This window comes from Salvelinus namaycush, chromosome 4 (genome assembly GCF_016432855.1).
Source record: "Salvelinus namaycush isolate Seneca chromosome 4, SaNama_1.0, whole genome shotgun sequence".
Taxonomy (NCBI): Eukaryota; Metazoa; Chordata; class Actinopteri; order Salmoniformes; family Salmonidae; genus Salvelinus; species Salvelinus namaycush.
In genome coordinates, this window is record NC_052310.1 from 14,622,897 (window position 1) to 14,644,899 (window position 22,003).

General features: G+C 44.6%; 1 protein-coding gene across 1 annotated transcript in view; it reads right to left on the bottom strand.

Moving 5' to 3' along the window:
- The window catches only part of LOC120046190 (thyroid hormone receptor alpha-like), a 186,016-nt gene that overhangs the window by 146,650 nt on the left and 17,363 nt on the right, over positions 1 to 22,003 (bottom strand). The window contains exon 2 of the mRNA XM_038991216.1: positions 9,029 to 9,086. The gene's annotated coding sequence lies outside the window, so the exon portion shown is untranslated. The remainder of the gene's footprint in view (positions 1 to 9,028; positions 9,087 to 22,003) is intronic.

A 22,003-nucleotide genomic window follows, 5' to 3' on the forward strand; every position in this document is an offset into this window, starting at 1 on the left:
CGGCAGCCTCTGGAACTGCCGATCTGCGGCCAACAAGGCAGAGTTCATCCCAGCCTATGCTTCCCTCCAGTCCCTCGACTTCTTGGCACTGACGGAAACATGGATTACCACAGATAACACTGCTACTCCTACTGCTCTCTCCTCGTCTGCCCACGTGTTCTCGCACACCCCGAGAGCTTCTGGTCAGCGGGGTGGTGGCACTGGGATCCTCATCTCTCCCAAGTGGACATTCTCTCTTTCTCCCCTGACCCATCTGTCTATCGCCTCCTTTGAATTCCATGCTGTCACAGTTACCAGCCCTTTCAAGCTTAACATCCTTATCATTTATCGCCCTCCAGGTTCCCTTGGAGAGTTCATCAATGAGCTTGACGCCTTGATAAGTTCCTTTCCTGAGGATGGCTCACCTCTCACAGTTCTGGGTGACTTTAACCTCCCCACGTCTACCTTTGACTCATTCCTCTCTGCCTCCTTCTTTCCACTCCTCTCCTCTTTTGACCTCACCCTCTCACCTTCCCCCCCTACTCACAAGGCAGGCAATACGCTTGACCTCATCTTTACTAGATGCTGTTCTTCCACTAATCTCATTGCAACTCCCCTCCAAGTCTCCGACCACTACCTTGTATCCTTTTCCCTCTCGCTCTCATCCAACACTTCCCACTCTGCCCCTACTCGGATGGTATCGCGCCGTCCCAACCTTCGCTCTCTCTCCCCCGCTACTCTCTCCTCTTCCATCCTATCATCTCTTCCCTCTGCTAAAACCTTCTCCAACCTATCTCCTGATTCTGCCTCCTCAACCCTCCTCTCCTCCCTTTCTGCATCCTTTGACTCTCTATGTCCCCTATCCTCCAGGCCGGCTCGGTCCTCCCCTCCTGCTCCGTGGCTCGACGACTCATTGCGAGCTCACAGAACAGGGCTCCGGGCAGCCGAGCGGAAATGGAGGAGAACTCGCCTCCCTGCGGACCTGGCATCCTTTCACTCCCTCCTCTCTACATTTTCCTCTTCTGTCTCTGCTGCTAAAGCCACTTTCTACCACTCTAAATTCCAAGCATCTGCCTCTAACCCTAGGAAGCTCTTTGCCACCTTCTCCTCCCTCCTGAATCCTCCTCCCCCTCCCCCCCCCTCCTCCCTCTCTGCGGATGACTTCGTCAACCATTTTGAAAAGAAGGTCGACGACATCCGATCCTCGTTTGCTAAGTCAAACGACACCGCTGGTTCTGCTCACACTGCCCTACCCTGTGCTTTGACCTCTTTCTCCCCTCTCTCTCCAGATGAAATCTCGCGTCTTGTGACGGCCGGCCGCCCAACAACCTGCCCGCTTGACCCTATCCCCTCCTCTCTTCTCCAGACCATTTCAGGAGACCTTCTCCCTTACCTCACCTCGCTCATCAACTCATCCTTGACCGCTGGCTACGTCCCTTCCGTCTTCAAGAGAGCGAGAGTTGCACCCCTTCTGAAAAAACCTACACTCGATCCCTCCGATGTCAACAACTACAGACCAGTATCCCTTCTTTCTTTTCTCTCCAAAACTCTTGAACGTGCCGTCCTTGGCCAGCTCTCCTGCTATCTCTCTCAGAATGACCTTCTTGATCCAAATCAGTCAGGTTTCAAGACTAGTCATTCAACTGAGACTACTCTTCTCTGTGTCACGGAGGCGCTCCGCACTGCTAAAGCTAACTCTCTCTCCTCTGCTCTCATCCTTCTAGACCTATCGGCTGCCTTTGATACTGTGAACCATCAGATCCTCCTCTCCACCCTCTCCGAGTTGGGCATCTCCGGCGCGGCCCACGCTTGGATTGCGTCCTACCTGACAGGTCGCTCCTACCAGGTGGCGTGGCGAGAATCTGTCTCCGCACCACGTGCTCTCACCACTGGTGTCCCCCAGGGCTCTGTTCTAGGCCCTCTCCTATTCTCGCTATACACCAAGTCACTTGGCTCTGTCATATCCTCACATGGTCTCTCCTATCATTGCTATGCAGACGACACACAATTAATCTTCTCCTTTCCCCCTTCTGATAACCAGGTGGCGAATCGCATCTCTGCATGTCTGGCAGACATATCAGTGTGGATGACGGATCACCACCTCAAGCTGAACCTCGGCAAGACGGAGCTGCTCTTCCTCCCGGGGAAGGACTGCCCGTTCCATGATCTCGCCATCACGGTTGACAACTCCATTGTGTCCTCCTCCCAGAGCGCTAAGAACCTTGGCGTGATCCTGGACAACACCCTGTCGTTCTCAACTAACATCAAGGCGGTGGCCCGTTCCTGTAGGTTCATGCTCTACAACATTCGCAGAGTACGACCCTGCCTCACACAGGAAGCGGCGCAGGTCCTAATCCAGGCACTTGTCATCTCCCGTCTGGATTACTGCAACTCGCTGTTGGCTGGGCTCCCTGCCTGTGCCATTAAACCCCTACAACTCATCCAGAACGCCGCAGCCCGTCTGGTGTTCAACCTTCCCAAGTTCTCTCACGTCACCCCGCTCCTCCGCTCTCTCCACTGGCTTCCAGTTGAAGCTCGCATCCGCTACAAGACCATGGTGCTTGCCTACGGAGCTGTGAGGGGAACGGCACCTCCGTACCTTCAGGCTCTGATCAGGCCCTACACCCAAACAAGGGCACTGCGTTCATCCACCTCTGGCCTGCTCGCCTCCCTACCTCTGAGGAAGTACAGTTCCCGCTCAGCCCAGTCAAAACTGTTCGCTGCTCTGGCACCCCAATGGTGGAACAAACTCCCTCACGACGCCAGGTCAGCGGAGTCAATCACCACCTTCCGGAGACACCTGAAACCCCACCTCTTTAAGGAATACCTAGGATAGGATAAAGTAATCCTTCTAACCCCCCCCCCCCCCCCCTTAAAAGATTTAGATGCACTATTGTAAAGTGGTTGTTCCACTGGATATCATAAGGTGAATGCACCAATTTGTAAGTCGCTCTGGATAAGAGCGTCTGCTAAATGACTTAAATGTAAATGTAAACCTGCTCCAGAGCGCTCAGGACCTCAGACTGGGGCGAAGGTTCACCTTCCAACAGGACAATGACCCTAAGCACACAGCCAAGACAACGCAGGAGTGGCTTCGGGACAAGTCTCTGAATGTTCTTGAGTGGCCCAGCCAGAGCCCGGACTTGAATCCGATCGAACATCTCTGGAGAGACCTGAAAATAGCTCTGCAGCGATGCTCCCCATCCAACCTGACAGAGGATCTACAGAGAAGAATGGGAGAAACTCCCCAAATACAGGTGTGCCAAGCTTGTAGCGTCATACCCAAGAAGACTCAATGCTGTAATCGCTGCCAAAGGTGCATCAACAAAGTAGTGAGTAAAGGGTCTGAATAATTATGTAAATGTGATATTTGAGTTTATTTTTTTTATACATTTGCTAAAACTTCTCAAAACCAGTTTTTGCTTTGTCATTATGTGTGTAGATTGATGACAAAAAGGCTGTACCGTAACAAAATGTGGAAAAAGTCAAGGGGTCTAAATACTTTCTGAATGCACTGTACATGCCTGTATGCCTATTTAAAATGCCTATTCAACCCCTGTTGCTTGTAGGGCTACAGCCTATCTAGAAGCAGTCAGGATATAATGCAGTTGGAAATTGACAGAAGACCTTTATTCGATAATTTGGGAGAGTATTCATTAACAAAAATAAAAAGATAGGCCTATTTAAACAATGAAAAGTTTTTATGTGTGTTTCCCATAAGAAATATGCACCGGTAGCCTATGTAACAGTGTTGCTTTCATCCCTCTCCTCACCCCAACATGGGCTCGAACCAGGGACTCTGTGAACACAACAACTGCCTCCCACGAAGCATCGTTACCTATCGCTCCACAAAAACCGTGGCTATTGCAGAGCAAGGGAAACAAATACTTCAAGGTCTCAGAGCGAGCGACGTCACCGATTGACACGCTTTTAGCGAGCACCGTTAACTAGCTAGGCATTTCACACCGGTTACACTTACACACCTGTAGCTTGTTGTTATTGTTGGTCAGTCATAGCTGCATAGCTGCTGAGGCTCCATGTGGGAGATTTCTAATCAATGTAAAATATAATAACAATTATGGAATTAAGTTGGCGAAATGAGAAGGAGTAGGCTACAATGATCAACCAACAGGTAGGCTGTTGTTTCATATGAATGGAGTTGTTGTAGACAATTACGGGGAGCGCAAAAAAATTGCCTCAATTAGCCTTGCTACTTTAGCTAGCTACTTGGCTAATTTAGTTTCGCTACTTTAGTTAGCTAGCTGGCTAGCTTCTTTACAACGATTTGATGCAGTCAAGACAGGCACTACCAGATGGTATGATAGATAACCTATGGCAGCAACAACCTACTTTCTCTCTCTCTTTCTCCCTCTGTGCCTAACACAGACTGTCACACACACCGGCCTCTGCTCCTCTGAAACAAGCACAGTCTCCATTGTAATAAACAAACAAAACAAAAAAAATCCTTTAAATATGTGTATTTCGACTATCCGGACATCTCCAAAAATATGATGATATTTTTTGAATAGTGAAATAATTTCAAATACCCACCCCTACACCATTCACCAACCTGCAATCCACTCATGCAAATTACATGCCACTGGTGGAAAACTCCAGCCTGTTAGTGAATTACGCTAACCAGACACTGCAGTCAGTCACCTGGATAAATGAGGGCCACCAAGCACTCTACAATGACTGTGTCAATTTCCTCCTCACTCTCCCTCTGTCACTTTTTCAGAGCTATCAGAGACAAGGCTATCACAGCCCGCTCATGTAAAACAATTCAAAGGGATTGTCAGTCCCTGCTCTGTGTCCCCTTTGTGGTTTTAATGGCTGTCAATCTCGTGAGCTAGCATGGACGTTTCTACCTTGAGAGACAGAGCGCTATAGTGTCAGCAATGAGTGGTTGAAGGCCCCTCAAAATAAATGAGGTGTGGGGGCATGAGTGGTGAGGGCCTGGCTCCAAAATAATGTGTTTGACCTCATTCTGACCACAGAGCTTTTAAGTATTTGCAATTCAAGAAAAACATGCTGTTGTAGCAGAAATTCTCATGCAATTGTTAGCCTATATAAGGCGGTAGGTAGCCTAGAGGTTAGAGCGTTGGGCCAGTAACCCAAAGGTTGGTGGATCGAATCCCCAGAGCTGACAAGGTAAAAATCTGTCGTTCAGCCCCTGAACAAGGCAGTTAACCCACTGTTCCTAGGCCGTCACTGTAAATAATAATTTGTTCTTAACTGACTTGCCTAGTTAAATAAAAAATATTACAAAAAAATTGCTGTAGCTTCAGTTTAACTTATGGATGTTCTCAAAGAGGGGGAAAGGGCTGAATGGAAGTAAACAACTTCCTTTTGACGTGGAAAAACAAACAACTACCCCACGGGAAAGGATACCAGGCTCTGGCGGAGGGCACTTGCCATGACAACCAGGCACCAGCAGCTGTTCCAGAGCCCATAAGCCCCTTATGAAGAGGGCCTCAAAGGACGGGTGGTGTGGTGTCAGGGCAACCCTAGCTAGTCCCATGGTAGGGTGGGTATTGCTTGCCCATATGCCCCACTTCCATAAAGTAATGTGTTTCACACATTGACTTTAACATTGACACTTAAGTCCAATCAAAAAGATACCATGTCAGCCTGAGACCATATGAGATTAACAGAATAGAATATCATATTTGCATTATACTATCTAGTCTGCATGACATTATAAATAGAATGAAAGAGACTTGATAATATCTCCATTAATACAATTGTTTCTGATATTTCCCATAGCAGACCCAAGCTTTCATTTCACTTAAAAGGCTGCTGTTGTTTGTCTTTTTCTGGGCTAGTCTAGTCGCAACAGGAGTTGCGGCGGTAACAAAAGTTACGTTTGAACTCGACGACTGCAGTGTCTTAGCAAACCTTGGGTTCACGGACTCAACCAACTTCTTTATGACCCATGTCACACAGCCTACTCCGCAACCAAAAGAAAGTGAAAACATGTAAATTGGTTGTAAGCAGAGGAGAAGCATAGCGTCATCTGTCATTGTGCTTCATGTTAAAGCACCGTGTGTACTGTGTCAATATGAAATAGCAGATTAGGTGCAATTGACGCCATACCTCCCATGGGTTTGTAGACTAAACAAAGCAGTCATTGTCCTTCCATCACCATTCTGTGGCTTACTAGGCCCCATCTCCAGACGTTAACCTCAACGAAATGATCTTGAACTAACCGTGACCCCGGACCATCCCAGCCAATCAGCTCAGGTTACAATAAAAATAGAGCCGTGAAAGTGAAGCTATCATAACAAAGAGTAAAATGACTCAACGCTACACCGTAAACACTCCATCTACCAACCAACAGTTTACTCTTCATCTGGTGCTCTCTGGTTGACCCATATTTCTTTCTCTAATACTTTGTTGAGGTATTTCCTGGACTGCTGACTTTGGGGAGAGGCAGACAAGCCAACCACTTCCCTCTGTTCAATGACGGAGCTGACAAATAAAACCACAAAACTAGTCAACAGCACCCACTGCTTTGCCTCACCGCAACCTAACATTATAGCATTGCACTGTTGATCCGACACTGCAACCTAACATTATAGCATTGCACTGTTGATCCGACACTGCAACCTAACATTATAGCATTGCACTGTTGATCCGACACTGCAACCTAACATTATAGCATTGCACTGTTGATCCGACACTGCAACCTAACATTATAGCATTGCACTGTTGATCCTGCTCTGCAACCTAACATTATAGCATTGCACTGTTGATCCTGCTCTGCAACCTAACATTATAGCATTGCACTGTTGATCCTACACTACTCAGAACCTTCATCATTGTAACCACTTGCTCTGCATGCACAGATCAACCAAATTTCATATGGCAATAATACTTTAAGTACACTGCAACCAAAACATATATTAGAGGTGTATTACCAATATACAGTGCTTTTGGAAAATATTCGGACCTCTTGACTATTTCCACATTTTGTTACATTACAGCCTTATTCTAAAATGGATTAAATTAAATTAAATCCTCGGCAATCTACACACAATACCCCATAATGACAAAGCAAAAACTGTTTTTTAGAAATGTTTGCAAATCTATAAAAGATAAAAAACAGAAATACCTTATTTACATAAGTATTCAACCACTTTGCTATGAGACACGAAATTGAGCTCAGGTGCATCCTGTTTCCATTGATCATCCTTGAGATGTTTCTAAAACTTGATTGGAGTCCACCTGTGGTAAGTTCAATTGATTGGACATGATTTGGAAAGGCACACAACTGTCTGTATAATGTACCACAGTTGACAGTGCATGTTGGATCAAGAACCAAGCCATGAGGTTGAAGGAATTGTCTGTAGAGCTCCGAGACAGGATTGTGTCGAGGCACAGATCTGGGGAAGGGTACCAAAACATTTCTGCAGCATTGAAGGTCCCCAGGAACACAGCGACCTCTATCATTCTTGAATGGAAGATGTTAGGAACCACCAAGACTCTTCTTAGAGCTGGCTGCCCGGCCAAACTGAGCAATCAGGGGAGAAGGGCCTTGGTCAGGGAGGTGACCAAGAACCTGATGGTCACTCTGACAGAGCTCTAGATTTCCTCTGTAGAGATGGGAGAACCTTCCAGAAGGACAACCATCTCTGCAGCACTCCACCAATTTTATTTTTATTATTTCACCTTTATTTAACCAGGTAGGCCAGTTGAGAACAAGTTATCATTTACAACTGCGACCTGGCCAAGATAAAGCAAAGCAGTGTGACACAAACAACACAGAGTTACACATGGAATAAACAAACGTACAGTCAATAACACAATAGAAAAATCGATATACAGTGTGTGCAAATGTAGTAAGATTAGGGAGGTAAGGCAATAAATAGGCCATAGTGGTGAAATAATTACAATTTAGCATTAACACTGAAGTGATAGATGTGCAGAAGATGATGTGCAGAAGACGATGTGCAAGTAGAGATACTGGGCTGCAAAGGAGCAAAAAAATAAATAACAATATGGGGATGAGGTAGTTGGGTGGGCTATTTACAGATGGGCTGTGTACAGGTACAATGATCGGTAAGCTGCTCTGACAGCTGATGCTTAACATTAGTGAGGGAGATAAAAGTCCAATCAGGCCTTTATGGTAGAGTGGCCAGACAGTTGCCACTCCTCGGTAAAAGGCACATGACAGCCCACTTGTAGTTTGACAAAAGGCACCTAAAGGCTCTCAGACCATGAGAAACAAGATTCTCTGGTCTGATGAAAGCAAGATTGAACTCTTTGGCATGAATGCCAAGAATCATGTCTGGAGGAAACCTGGCACCATCCCTAAGGTGAAGCATGGTGGTGGCAGCATCATGTTGTGGGGATGTTTTTCAGCAGCAGGGACTGGGAGACTAGTTAGGATCGAGGCAAAGATGAATGGAGCAAAGTACAGAGAGATCCTTGATGAAAATCTGCTCCAGAGCACTCAGGACCTCAGACTTACCTTCCAACAGGACAACGGGACAATGACCCGAAGCACACAGCCAAGACAACTCAGGAGTGGCTTCGGGGACAAGTCTCTGAATGTCCTTGAGTGGCCCAGCCAGAGCCTGGACTTGAACCCGATCAAACATCTCTGGAGAAACCTGAAAATAGTTGTGCAGCAACGCTCCCCATCCAACCTGACAGAGCTTGAGAGGATCTGCAGAGAAGAATGGGAGAAACTCCGCAAATATGGGTGTGCCAAGTTTGTGGCGTCATACCCAAGAAGACTTGATGCTGTAATCGCTGCCAAAGGTGCATCAACAAAGGACTGAGTACTTACGTAAATGTGATATTTTTTTTATTTTTTTATACATTTCCACAAATGTCTAAAAACCTGGTTTTGCTTTGTCATTATGGGGTATTGTGTGTAGATTGATGAGGGAAACAATTTAATCAATGTTAGAATAAGGCTGTAACGTAACAAAATGTGGAAAAAGTCAATGGATCTGAATACTTTAGGCACTATATCTCTCTCATATTCCGAACCTCTTAAATAATTATTATTTCCTGTCTAGACAAAAAATAAATAACTTACCAGAAACAATTGGATCCACTTGATTTCCAGGTGAAATTTCTTGTTAAAATGTCACAACCTGGAATAGAAATGACAATTACATTTAAATGCCACTGAAGTATGTATTTGTGTGGATATATCCTCATAGCTTTGGTTTAAATGTCACAGTCTCTAAGCATTGTAATGCAGCAGGAAAAAAATACATCTGTGTAAGTGTCTTTCCAGTAAAGTATAGACTTAAAATGCCCATCTGAAAAATGAATTTCTCTCAAGTGTAGAGTCAAGGTTCAGAATGCATCCGGTCCAAAAATATCCACTGGGATTACAGTGAGCCATGTGGTGAATCATACTGTTGGAGATTCAGGCGACCCAAAGACTGGCATCACTCCCACTGTATGCTAAATGCATCCTAACTCAGTTCTACTGAAAAAATACTGTAGCTTGCTTCCTCCATTGTCCCAGCTGAGAGAAGGGGTGAGTGTACAGGGAGACAGGGTTTTTTTCTGGATCAAAAAGGGTCTTCAGTGGTGGCCGTGGCAAGGGGCTTGTTTGGCCTGGCTGAATCTTAGAAAAAAAAATCTCTAATTTCTCCATGGAGAATTAAAATAAAATTAAGTTTGGACTTAAACGACCTGAAAAAACATAAAACCTTTTTTTTCTTTTTTAATCGCTCAGGCGGCCTGCCCAAGGATTTCAATGGAAGCAAAATCCCTGGGAGAGAAAGAGAGAGTAAGTAATACTAACAGCGCCAATAGTGACAGATGGGCATGGAGTGGCGATACACTCTGACTCTCCCACCTGAGAGGCACGAGTGAGGGATCTGTGTCACCACTGCTCCATCCTCCGGCGCATGTCCTCTCATTTTCTCTGACAGATCCTCCACTACAGTCAAACACATTCACTTTGAACTGCACCCTCTCCCACTCTTCTCCCTCTGAAAACACACATCAAGCTGTTTCTCACCAACTACAACCGCTAGCGATTCGCTAACACATCCCTGCACCACACTACACTGCACATACAACATGCTAACTGTTCCATATAGCCCAGTGACTTCACATTTTGTCACACGATGTTCAAAATATAAAGAATGCTCTTTTTCCATCAAATGAGAAAACTATGCAAGACGAACGCTAGACAATCACCAAACTGCTCACTGTGCCGTCAGGGGGATCCTCGCACATTTTTCCATATGGTTCGATGATAACGTGATAACCTCACGTTGGCAGGCTCCTAATTCCTTAAACAGACAGCAGTGCCTGCTGTCATTCATGGGCAATATTCACATGAAAATATCTGTAGCACGTATGCATGGTGCTAGTGTAGAGCAGACAAGGTGACCCATGGCCATGGCCAAAGATAGCTCCTTGTGCTGTGCATTTGTGTGCTACGCAAACATGTCAATGACCTTATGCCCATACAGACGGCAAAGCTCCCACTAAACCTATCCCACTCCCTCCTCCCCATTTCCAACCACCAAAACCTGATATCTGCACCTGTGGAGTCATACACACTGCACTAGAACAGGGGAAAATAAAACCCTCTTTCCCTTCTGCCTTTTATTCTGGTCTACTGTACTAACATAGCTCACAGATATTTCAAGTCGTTCTCTCTAGCAAAAGGATTAGTGGCCTCAGAGACGCATAGAACGACAACTGTTGACAAATCCACACGATTAAACAGCTCAATATGCCTGAGGTATGAAAGGCCAAGTGTCCTCCAGGCACACTATACATTCAATAAGGACAAGGGTTAGCTGAGAATACTTGATTTCGGTGATCCATGTGTGTTCTGGCTAGCCAGGGACAGGCAACAAGTAGTTGAAGGTTCAGGAGGGGTGGCAATCAGAAGGAGCTGCAAAGGGTGGGGTTTGAAGGGGGGGGGTCAGCTGGTCAAAGCAAACCTCTACAGTGAATTTCATGTGGCCAGCTTTCCTCTAAAAGGCTTTCCATCTTAATCCTCCAGCCAAATGGAGGTGTCTAACCTAACGCTTAGCCTATTGCTCTTTACATTGGTCGTCTTAGGTACATTTGTTCAGTAATGTAAGCGGATGGTGCAGTCTGCAAAGGATTTATACAGGATTTACGTTATACATTATATTCCCTAATCGTCTCTCAGTCCACTGCTCACTGCTACTATAATAATATATCTCCCTGCCACTACTAGATCATTGAGAGCTGCAAACATTTATTATTTTAACAAATTAACTTACATAAGAACAATTACGGTGCTTGTGCAACTCAATAAATACCCTTTCAACTTTGAATAACCCATTTTTTTTAATTCTGAATGTACAGACAAAGTACCTCAGATATCAACATGGATACAGTGGCCATCTATACCATGGCCTGATATCTTCAATAGGTTCAGACTGAGTACGAACGTATATCCAGATATACATTTTATCATCAGTATCTGTTTTGGCAAATGTACCAACATAATGCAATTTAGTCAGGACAGTAGAGTACACTTATATACTCTTTCATTATTCAATGGCCCCTTTTTGTTTTTGGCCATTATGGCTTTGCACATCTGATGACATTCATTTATATTCACTGCCAAGGTCACGGGCGCTCTTGGGCTGCCACTTGACTTGGCAGCCACAGAAAGTGAGTCTACTCTTACCTATTCAGAAGATAATGAAACAATTACAATGTCTACTCTTCATTAAGGCAACACGTGTAACAAACTCTTTTGCCTTTGATCCTGGCTTTGGCTTGCCAACTTCGTCAGTGATCCAGCTGGCTTCAGATGGATTCTTGGCCAATGAATCAACTGTTCAACAAGTCTTTGCACTGCAATAGTGTCAGAAATGTAATGATCTGTATGAAAGTTGGAAGGGGCTCTCCCTTACTGTTGAGAGACCATTAATAAAAACTGCATCTCTTGACCAATGGGTAAAATAATATCTTAATTGTATATAGAATCATGTAAAGAATCATCTAAGAATCATCTAAGAAAATCAATGGTCCAAACCTCATGTCCCTATAATAACCTGTTCAAAACTTATTGGAGTTTCTACCCTCATCAAGGACAACAACCCCACGAGCCACTGCCTGTTCACAACCGCTACCATCCAGAAGGTGAGGTCAGTACAGCTGGGAACGAGAGACTGAAAAACAGCTTCAATCTCAAGGCCATCCATTAAATAGCCATCACTAGCACATTAGAGGCTGCTGCCCTATATATATATAGACTTGAAATACCTGGCCACTTTAAAAATTGGAACACTAGTCAATTGAATAATGTTTACATATTTTGCATTACTCATCTCATATGTATATACTGTATTCTATCCTATTCTGCCGTATCTTAGTCTATGCCGCTCTGACATTGCTCATCCAAATATTTATATATTCTTAATTCCATTCCTTTAGATTGTGTGTATTGTTAGATATTACTTGTTAGATATTACTGCACTGTTGGAGCTAGAAACACAAGCATTTCGCTACACCCGCAATAACATCTGATAAACACGTGTATGTGACAAATCCAATTTGATTTGATTTGTAGGATGGCCAGAAGTAGGGCGACTAAATCAATGGAGGCCAGAGAAAAAAAGTGGTCATGAAAATAGCATCACGTCAACTAGGCTGGATGCTGGGAAAGAATTAAGGCTACAGGACAGGCTTACCATTGAACTTGTCATCTTTCTTCTCAAATACGGAGGACATAAAACAATAAAGAGGTAGAATAGATATACATTTTGAGACATGACGTGGTATTTTCATATTGTAATATATGATGTTCATATTAATGCAAAGTTCCTGTTCTTTTTCATAGTTTTCTCACAAAAAAACATGTGTATCTCTGTTAAATGTCAATGAGCGTACCCCAAGCTTTTTATTTTCAAAGCCTTTTACATTTAATTCAGCTCATTTCATGCTAATTTAACTATTTGCGACCCGCGGAAACAACTTTGAAGACGACGAACACAAAATGTAAAATCCTAAAAAGTTTTGGTGATAAAGCTGCACTGCTCTGTGAACAAAGCTCGGTGCATATTGTCGGGTGTATTAGGTTAAGAAATCCTACTTTTTAGATATAATGTTAATGATTTGTTAGAGAAAGACCCCGCTGAACAATTCAGAACATTAAAAATGTCTTGGTAAAATGTATTTTCCAACATAAGGAAGCGAAATGTCATCACCAAAGCATGTTTTCACCCAGTCTGGGCAGAGTCACCTGAATTCATTGTGATGACATTGAAATCAGAAAACACTGTTGGCACTCATATCTGTTACTCCCTTCAGGGGCACTGTTTATATTAGCAAAGGCAACTAACACACTATACATTTAATACCTGGAATAAGCAGTCAATCCCTTGTCAACCCATAAACCTGTAATGCCTCCCATCTTTAGAGGCTCCGAAAGCTCTTTAAAAGGATAGTTCAGGATTTTGGCAATGACGCCATTCGGAAAGTATTCAGACCCCTTGAATTTTTCCACATTTTGTTACGTTACAGCCTTAATCTAAAATGGATTTTAAAAAAAAGTGAAATATCACATTTACATAAGTATTCAGACCCTTTTCTCAGTACTTTGTTGAAGCACCTTTGGCAGCGATTACAGCCTTGAGTCTTCTTGGGTTTGACGCTACAAGCTTGTCACACCTGTATTTGGGGAGTTTCTCCTATTCTTCTCTGCAGATCCTCTGAAGCTTTGTCGGGTTGGAAGGGGAGCATCGCTGCACAGCTATTTTCAGGTCTCTCCAGAGATGTTCAATTGGGTTCAAGTCCGGGCTCTGGCTGGGCCACTCAAGGACATTCAAAAACTTGTCCCGAAGCCACTCCTGCATTGTCTTGGCTGTGTGCTTAGGGTTGTTGTCCTGTTGGAAGGTGAACATTCACCCCAATCTGAGGTCCTGAGCGCTCTGGAGCAGGTTTTTATCAAGGATCTCTCTGTACTTTGCTCCATTCATCTTTACTTCGATCCTGACTAGTCTCCCAGTCTCTGCCGCTGAAAAACATCCCCACAGCAAGATTCTGCCACCACCATGCTTCACCTAAGGGATGGTCACAGGTTTCCTCCATATGTGACGCTTGACATTCAGGCCAACGAGTTCAATCTTGGTTTCATCAGACCAGAAAATCTTGATTCTCATGGTCAGAGTCCTTTAGGTGCCTTTTGGAAAACTCCAAGTGGGCTGTCATTTTCCTTTTACTGAGGAGTGGCTTCCATCTGGCCACTCTACCATAAAGGCCTGATTGGTGAAGTGCTGCAGAGATGGTTGTCCTTCTGGAAGGTTCTCCCATCTCCACAGACAAACTCTGGAGCTCTGTCAGAGTGACCATCGGGTTCTTGGTCACCTCCCTGACCAAGGCCTTATTTACATTTACATTTAAGTCATTTAGCAGACGCTCTTATCCAGAGCGACTTACAAATTGGTGCATTCACCTTATGATATCCAGTGGAACAACCACTTTACAATAGTGCATCTAACTCTTTTAAGGGGGAGGGGGGGGTTAGAAGGATTACTTTATCCTATCCTAGGTATTCCTTAAAGAGGTGGGGTTTCAGGTGTCTCCGGAAGGTGGTGATTGACTCCGCTGACCTGGCGTCGTGAGGGAGTTTGTTCCACCATTGGGGTGCCAGAGCAGCGAACAGTTTTGACTGGGCTGAGCGGGAACTGTACTTCCTCAGAGGTAGGGAGGCGAGCAGGCCAGAGGTGGATGAACGCAGTGCCCTTGTTTGGGTGTAGGGCCTGATCAGAGCCTGAAGGTACGGAGGTGCCGTTCCCCTCACAGCTCCGTAGGCAAGCACCATGGTCTTGTAGCGGATGCGAGCTTCAACTGGAAGCCAGTGGAGAGAGCGGAGGAGCGGGGTGACGTGAGAGAACTTGGGAAGGTTGAACACCAGACGGGCTGCGGCGTTCTGGATGAGTTGTAGGGGTTTAATAGCACAGGCAGGGAGCCCAGCCAACAGCGAGTTGCAGTAATCCAGACGGGAGATGACAAGTGCCTGGATTAGGACCTGCGCCGCTTCCTGTGTGAGGCAGGGTCGTACTCTGCGAATGTTGTAGAGCATGAACCTACAGGAACGGGTCACCGCCTTGATGTGAGTTGAGAACGACAGGGTGTTGTCCAGGATCACGCCAAGGTTCTTAGCACTCTGGGAGGAGGACACAATGGAGTTGTCAACCGTGATGGCGAGATCATGGAACGGGCAGTCCTTCCCCGGGAGGAAGAGCAGCTCCGTCTTGCCGAGGTTCAGCTTGAGGTGGTGATCCGCCTTATCCCCTGATTGCTCAGTTTGGATGGGCTGCCAGTTCTAGGAAGAGTCTTGGTGGTTCCAAACTTCTTCCATTCAAGAATGATAGAGGCCACCGTGTTCCTGGGGACCTTCAACACTGCAGAAATATTTTGGTATGCTTCCCCAGATCTGTGCCTCGACACAATCCTGTCTCGGAGCTCTACGGACAATTCCTTCGACCTCATGGCTTGGTTTTTGCTCTGAGAGGCACTGTTAACTGTGGGACATTATATAGACAAATGTGTGTCTTTCCAAATCATATCCAACCCAAATGTGGGGGGGGGGGGGAATCAAGGAGTCTGAATACTTCTCTAGTCAGCTGAACTCGTGGATACCATTTTTATGTCTCTGCTTTCAGTATGAAGGAAGTTAACGGTAGTTCTGTGAGCCATTCGTAACTAGCTTAGCAGCTCCTAAGCTCTCGAACTACTAAACTTTTCATGGACAAGAGGCAAAAGGGGTTTTCATAACTACGTACCTTTTAAGTGTTTTTGATTTGAAACATTCAGTAAGTGAGTGTACATTTGAAGGAATTTCAGGGCCACATTTTACACCCGTAGGGAAATACCTGAAAAGTGCAAACATGAATTCAGCAGCAGCATCTACAGACTTAGACAACAACTCAACCCCTGATCTCTACCCACAGCTCAGGGTCAGGGGTCAGCAGTGCATTGTGAAGACTACAAACTGTAGTCGCTGTCGTCCAGAGCTGTCGCCGATATCAAATGTTGGTTTCGCACACACTAACAGTACCCTTTTAAAGCAGTGCACAGCGGCTATGGCTGTTTGGTGTTGCCTTGCATTAGATTGTCATGCTATTCCCTACGCTAAGGTAGCAAAGGGCTGTTGACATGCCTCTCAGAGAGGGATAAATATGCACAGGCTGGCCAGATAAGGTCAGCTGTGGACTGGTAGGGTTCAAACGGTCAGTGGCCCAGGCCTCCCGTGCCCTCCATTTTACACAAACAGGAGGACAGCAGGAAGGATTTAAGAGTTCACTCTGCGGTAAACGGCTAATAACGTTCCAACCTCCCGTTCAGGGTCAGTCAAGCCTCTTATTGCTATCTGCGGGGGAGGTCGACTAGCAGCCATACTTCAATCCCTGGGTCGTCTGTCACTTCTTTTGCAAGCTGTTTCTCCCTGGCGCTTTCCGTAGCATTGTGCGGGCGGCTCACCGTGTGTCTGTGTGTGACTGGGTGGTGTGCGTGCTGGGTGTGTATCTCTGTGTGTGTGTGAGTTAGGAGAGCAGTGAAAGGAGAGAGCAGCACATCTTATAAGCTAAGTCAACAACATTATATCTGCCTCATTTGTTTAGGCAAAGATAGTAGTTAGCAGGGTTAACAGTGAAAGGGGAGATTGGGAAATGCCTCTCAGTGTGGAAACCCTGTCATTCAAGTATACTGTAATTTCCATTCCTACATGGATGGTTGCGCACACTGATAATACCATGCTTAACAATATTTCAGGCTGACACAGATGGCCAGCAATGGATGAATGTATGTATGGCCTAACAGTAGACAGTATAACAATATAAACACAGTAGAGAACAGAACTGTAGTCCTTAAATACCTAACCGGACCAAACTATAACAACAAAACCTTGGCTGAATGGAACCTGAACCACACAGATAATGCAGCCTGTGTCTGAAGCAGCTTGACTGTGGTCGTTACTATAAACACCTGTCTTCAGTGTGGGATGACAAGTGGGAGCTAGTCATGCTGTCGTAAGGCTGATGGATAAGAAGGCATGGTTTTAAATGTAGGTAGCCTATACCATATCCTCCTTTCCACTCATTCCAGCCAAAACTAAATAAAAAACAAATGGGCCTCTCTCTGGACGCTAACTTAAAGTAACAGTATACCTGGATGTTTCTGGCAAAGCAATTTCGCTCTAATATACAGCTATCAGTTTTCCCTCATATAAGACTTTCCCAGAGGAGCCAAAGTCACTGAGTCAGTTAAGCGAGGCCTCACCAGAGTAGCCAAGCCAAAACCAACCCCCAGAGAGAGTTTGCCAAACCTCACTCTTGAATCATAGCCTTCTGTTTGCATATTATGGAAATCGGTGGAGCTATATTAATCTATGGGTGTAAATCACGAAGAGCATGCGGTGCAGTGTAAACAAGCGCCATGGGGGGTATGCAAATGACGACTCACTCTGACACAGATAAGTTGCTGGCTTGGAACATTAAATACAATCAGGTCCATAATTATTGACACCCTTACTAAAGATGAGAAAAAAATACTGTATAAAATAGATAATACAAATACTGAGCTATATTGTACGCTATAAAAATGTGGGGAAATTATAGTATTTTATACTAATAAAATTGCTCAAGTAATACAAAAACTCTCAAAAGATAGGGGTCAAAATTATTGGCACCCCTGTTTTCAATACTCCGGGACTCTCCCCTTGCGAGGATAACGTCACTGAGCCTTTATCAAAACATTTTTTATGAGATTGGAGAACATATTGGGATGGATCTTAGTACATACCTCCATACAGCATATTGAGGACATTTTGAGGTACTTTTCTGCATATGCTTCCGATTTTTAACACCAAACGCACCACTGGTGTGCGTGGCCAAAGATCTCTATTTTCATGTCATCTGACCATAGCACCGCCTGGAGTTTGATAAACAGCATTGGCACTTGGATTGGAACCGATGCTATGGTCAGATGACATGAAGAGGCTATTCCATTCGGTTCTAGTCCATTTGTTTTCTAACAATAATACATCAATTACTTGGCGAGTATTTATGTTATTTCATTACCCCTCTTGAACTAAAGCCAACATCTTTGTGTTTTAAAGTCACTTTAATCTATGAGTGGCCGGTTGCTGTGCATAGTTTATTGAGCTGCGCATAGTTTATAAGTGCTAAGCTGTAGCGAACACACACACACACACACACACACACACACTCACACACACACTAACCGAGCCAATGTGTAGATTAATCAGCTGGGGTCTGTCAAAAATGGGGCCCATCCTTCGCAGGCAGGGCAAGCCAAATAACTCTCCCTGCACTTTCTCTGCACTCTCCAATGCCCAGAGAGAGAGAAACGTAGAGAAAGAGAGAGAGAGAGGGAGAGAGAGAAAGAAAGAAAGACATTTAAAAAATTGTCTGGGTTCTGTATAAGCACTTTTGTGACATCTGCTGACGTAAAAAGTGGTTTATAAATACATTTGATTTGATCAAAAAGGGGCTTAAGTGGTGGGCGTGGCAGGGGGCGTGGCAGGAAGCACGTTCAGCCCATCAGCGTGGCAGAATTTTCTAGTCGATTTTAGAGGCCCCATCTTGGAGGTGTAGAGACATTTTTGCATTTTTAAGCCGATTTCCTACAATTCTATACATTTCTCCATGGAGCTGAGAGACAATGTTGCAGTTTTAAAGCACATTTCCTGCAATTCTACATATTTTGCCATGCAGCTGAGAGAAAGTATTGCAGTTTTAAAGCTAATTTCCTGTGATCCTATGCATTTTGCCATGGCTAATACAATGGGCTTTTGCTCAAACATTATAAACAAAAAAATCTATATTGTTAAATTCATTGTTTTCTTTAAAAAAATGTATTATCCCTGACTGTCTATCCTTTATTTTGGTGATGGTTAGTTCTGAAAGATGTGTGTATCAAGAATGGATGTGTGTATCAAGAATGGTCCACCAACCAAGGGACATCCAGCCAACTTGACACAACTGTGGGAAGCACTGGAGTCAACATGCGCCAGGATCCCTGTGGAACGCTTTTGACGTCTTGTAAATTCCCCGACGAATTGAGGCTGTTCTGAGGGCAAATAGGAGTGCATCTCAATATTAGTACACTCAGTGTACAGGTCCATTATCTTTTCTAAATATTTTATAGCTGGTTTTACTCTGAAAGCGTTTTTCCATCCCCAGAATGTATTTCAGGATGGACTTAGGCGCAGTGTGGCTTTAGGAGAAAAAATTCCTGAAAGAAAAAGAAAGAAAAGGAAGCCAGAGATCCTGGTACGGTCGGATAGCACTCTGACACCCTTTTCAGAAAAAGGAATGCCTGACCTAATTCTCTGCCTTTCCCATTCCCTCTCAGTTCTGTGTTACAGAGGAAAGAGAGTATTTGGCTGTTATAGGCGGCCATTGCAGAGATGGACAAGTAGATCTTGTGATTTGTGTTTATTGTCCCTTACAAGAAATGCAAACAGCTGATGAGAAGCCGGTTGTGTTGACATCCTCAGAATAGCCCATGCCTGAACTGTGAGCGTGTGCACATCCTCAAATCCAGTTCAATAATCAGTTATTTCATTGGAACATTCACACACACACACGCGTGCACACACGCGCACACACACACGCACGCACACACAATCTCTCTGGGGCCACACGGCCAGCCTTGGCCCATAGAGTACTCCAGATGTGGAATGCAGGGATGCACAGGGAACAGTTGGACACGTCCCAACATGGACAAGGGTCAAGGACTCAACCGAGGCAAGGTGGAAATGGAGTATCTGTTTGGAACGTGTCCCACGAGCCAACTCTACTGTACCGATTTGCTCCTCAGTCATTGAGTTCAACTCAATTTACAGTTTCTTAGGGCAAGAACAGCTGTACAGAAGACAGTTATCTATATTAACACTTGTTGTCTGTGTGTGTGTGTGTGTGTGTGTGTGTGTGTGTGTGTGTGTGTGTGTGTGTGTGTGTGTGTGTGTGTGTGTGTGTGTGTGTGTGTGTGTGTGTGTGTGTGTGTGTGTGTGTGTGTGTGTGTGTGTGTGTGTGTGTGTGTGTGTGTGAGGGTGTAAGAGTGCTGCTTACAAATGCATGGAGGACTATCTGTACTTGTATGTATGCATTCATATGGGTGTGTGTACTCTGTCCCGGTCAGTGAGTCTATTGCTCTAAAAGTCTGGTCACGTGCAGTAATCACAGATCCATTGCATCATGAGGATAATGTTTCCTCACACCAGGGAACTATAGAGAGATATTCACATGATCCTGAACTCTGCCCTTTCATATGAGTACATAAACACCGACACAGCCAGCTGCACTTAAACATATGTCAAAATCTTAAAGGCGTACTGTACATTGATGCATAACACCATCCAAAATGCACAAGTACACACCTAATAGACTCTAGAGGGTTTTTAATTACTGTTCACAAAACAATGTCCATACAGGCTAGAACACTTTACAATGGAAGAAGACACCGGTAGCTTTCCTTGCGAGCTGACAGCTAAAGCTAATATCAATTAACTACCCTAGTACTTTGTTTGTGTTAATATGCAAACCATCATGCAAAATATACTTATTTCAAAGCTGTTTGCCACCAAAAACTTTATTCATTCACTTATTCTCTCTCACGTCTCTCACAAATACTATCTAGTATTGCCTCAGCGAACTGATTGCCTTGTGAATGACATCATTACTGGTTAAAGAGACAGCGCACATTTTTTATAAAGAAAGCTCCTTCTAGGCTTGGGCAGTATACCGTATTTACTGTATACCGGGGTACTTGGAAAAAGCCACAGGATGGTTTTTCAATATCGTCAATACCGTCAAAAGGATTTCTTTGAAGATTTTCAATAATTGTGAATATTTGTAGATACTTTTTAAAGTTATTACCAGCAGTGCAATAACTTAGGAGATAAAGAAGATTGCGTTCTTCATTTCACCTGTCACATTATTTTAAATGATGAAGCTTACCGTAGTTCCCCCAGAACAGTTGAGCCACTCACGTGTTGGTTTGTAAATAGCACAACAGGAGAAAGCGAGCTGGTGAGTCCATAGCGTTCTATATCGATCAGCGAGTCTCTGTTGTGCAGCGCACATGAGTTGATGAAGTTACACTTGAATGCAATTTACTTCTAAATGTTTGCTATCAGATACATTATTTATACAACAGCCTGTTGAAACCACTTCAAATTAGTGGATTTGGCTATTTCAGCCACACCCGTTTCTGACAAGGTGTATAAAATCAAGCACACAGCCATGCAATCGCCATAGACAAACATTGGCAGTAGAATAGCCTTACTGAAGAGCTCAGTGACTTGCAATGTGGCACCGTCATAGGATGCCACCTTTCCAACAAGTCAGTTTGTGAAAATTCGACCCTGCTAGCGCTGCCCTGGTCAACTGTTATAAGTTCTGTTATTGTGAAGTGGAAACGTCTAGAAGCAATAATGTCTCAGCCGCGAAGTGGTAGGCCACACAATCTCACAAAATGGGACAGCCGAGTGCTGAAGTGCGTAGCCCATAAAAATTGTCTGTCCTCGGTTGCAATACGCACAACCAATTTCTTAACTGCATCTGAAAGCAATATCAGCACAAGAACTGTTAGTTGGGAGCTTCATTAAATGGGTTTCCATGGCCGAGCAGCCTCACACAAGCCTAAGATCACCATGCACAATGCCAAGCGTCGACTGGAGTGGTGTAAAAATCAATGCCATGGGACTCTGGAGCAGTGGAAATGCTTTCTCTGGAGTGATGAATCTCGCTTCACCATCTGGCAGTCCGACATTCAAATCTGGGTTTGGCCGATGCCAGGAGAACGCTACCTGCCCCAATGTATAGTGCCAATTGTAAAGTTGGAATAATGGTCTGGGGCTGTTTTTCATGGTTTCGGGCGAGGCTGCTTAGTTCAAGTGAACGGGAAATCTTAACGTTACAGCATACAATGACATTCTAGACGATTCTGTGCTTCCAACTTTGTTGCAACAGTTTGGAGAAGGCCCTTTCCTGTTTCAGCATGACAGTTCCGTGGTGCAAAGCGT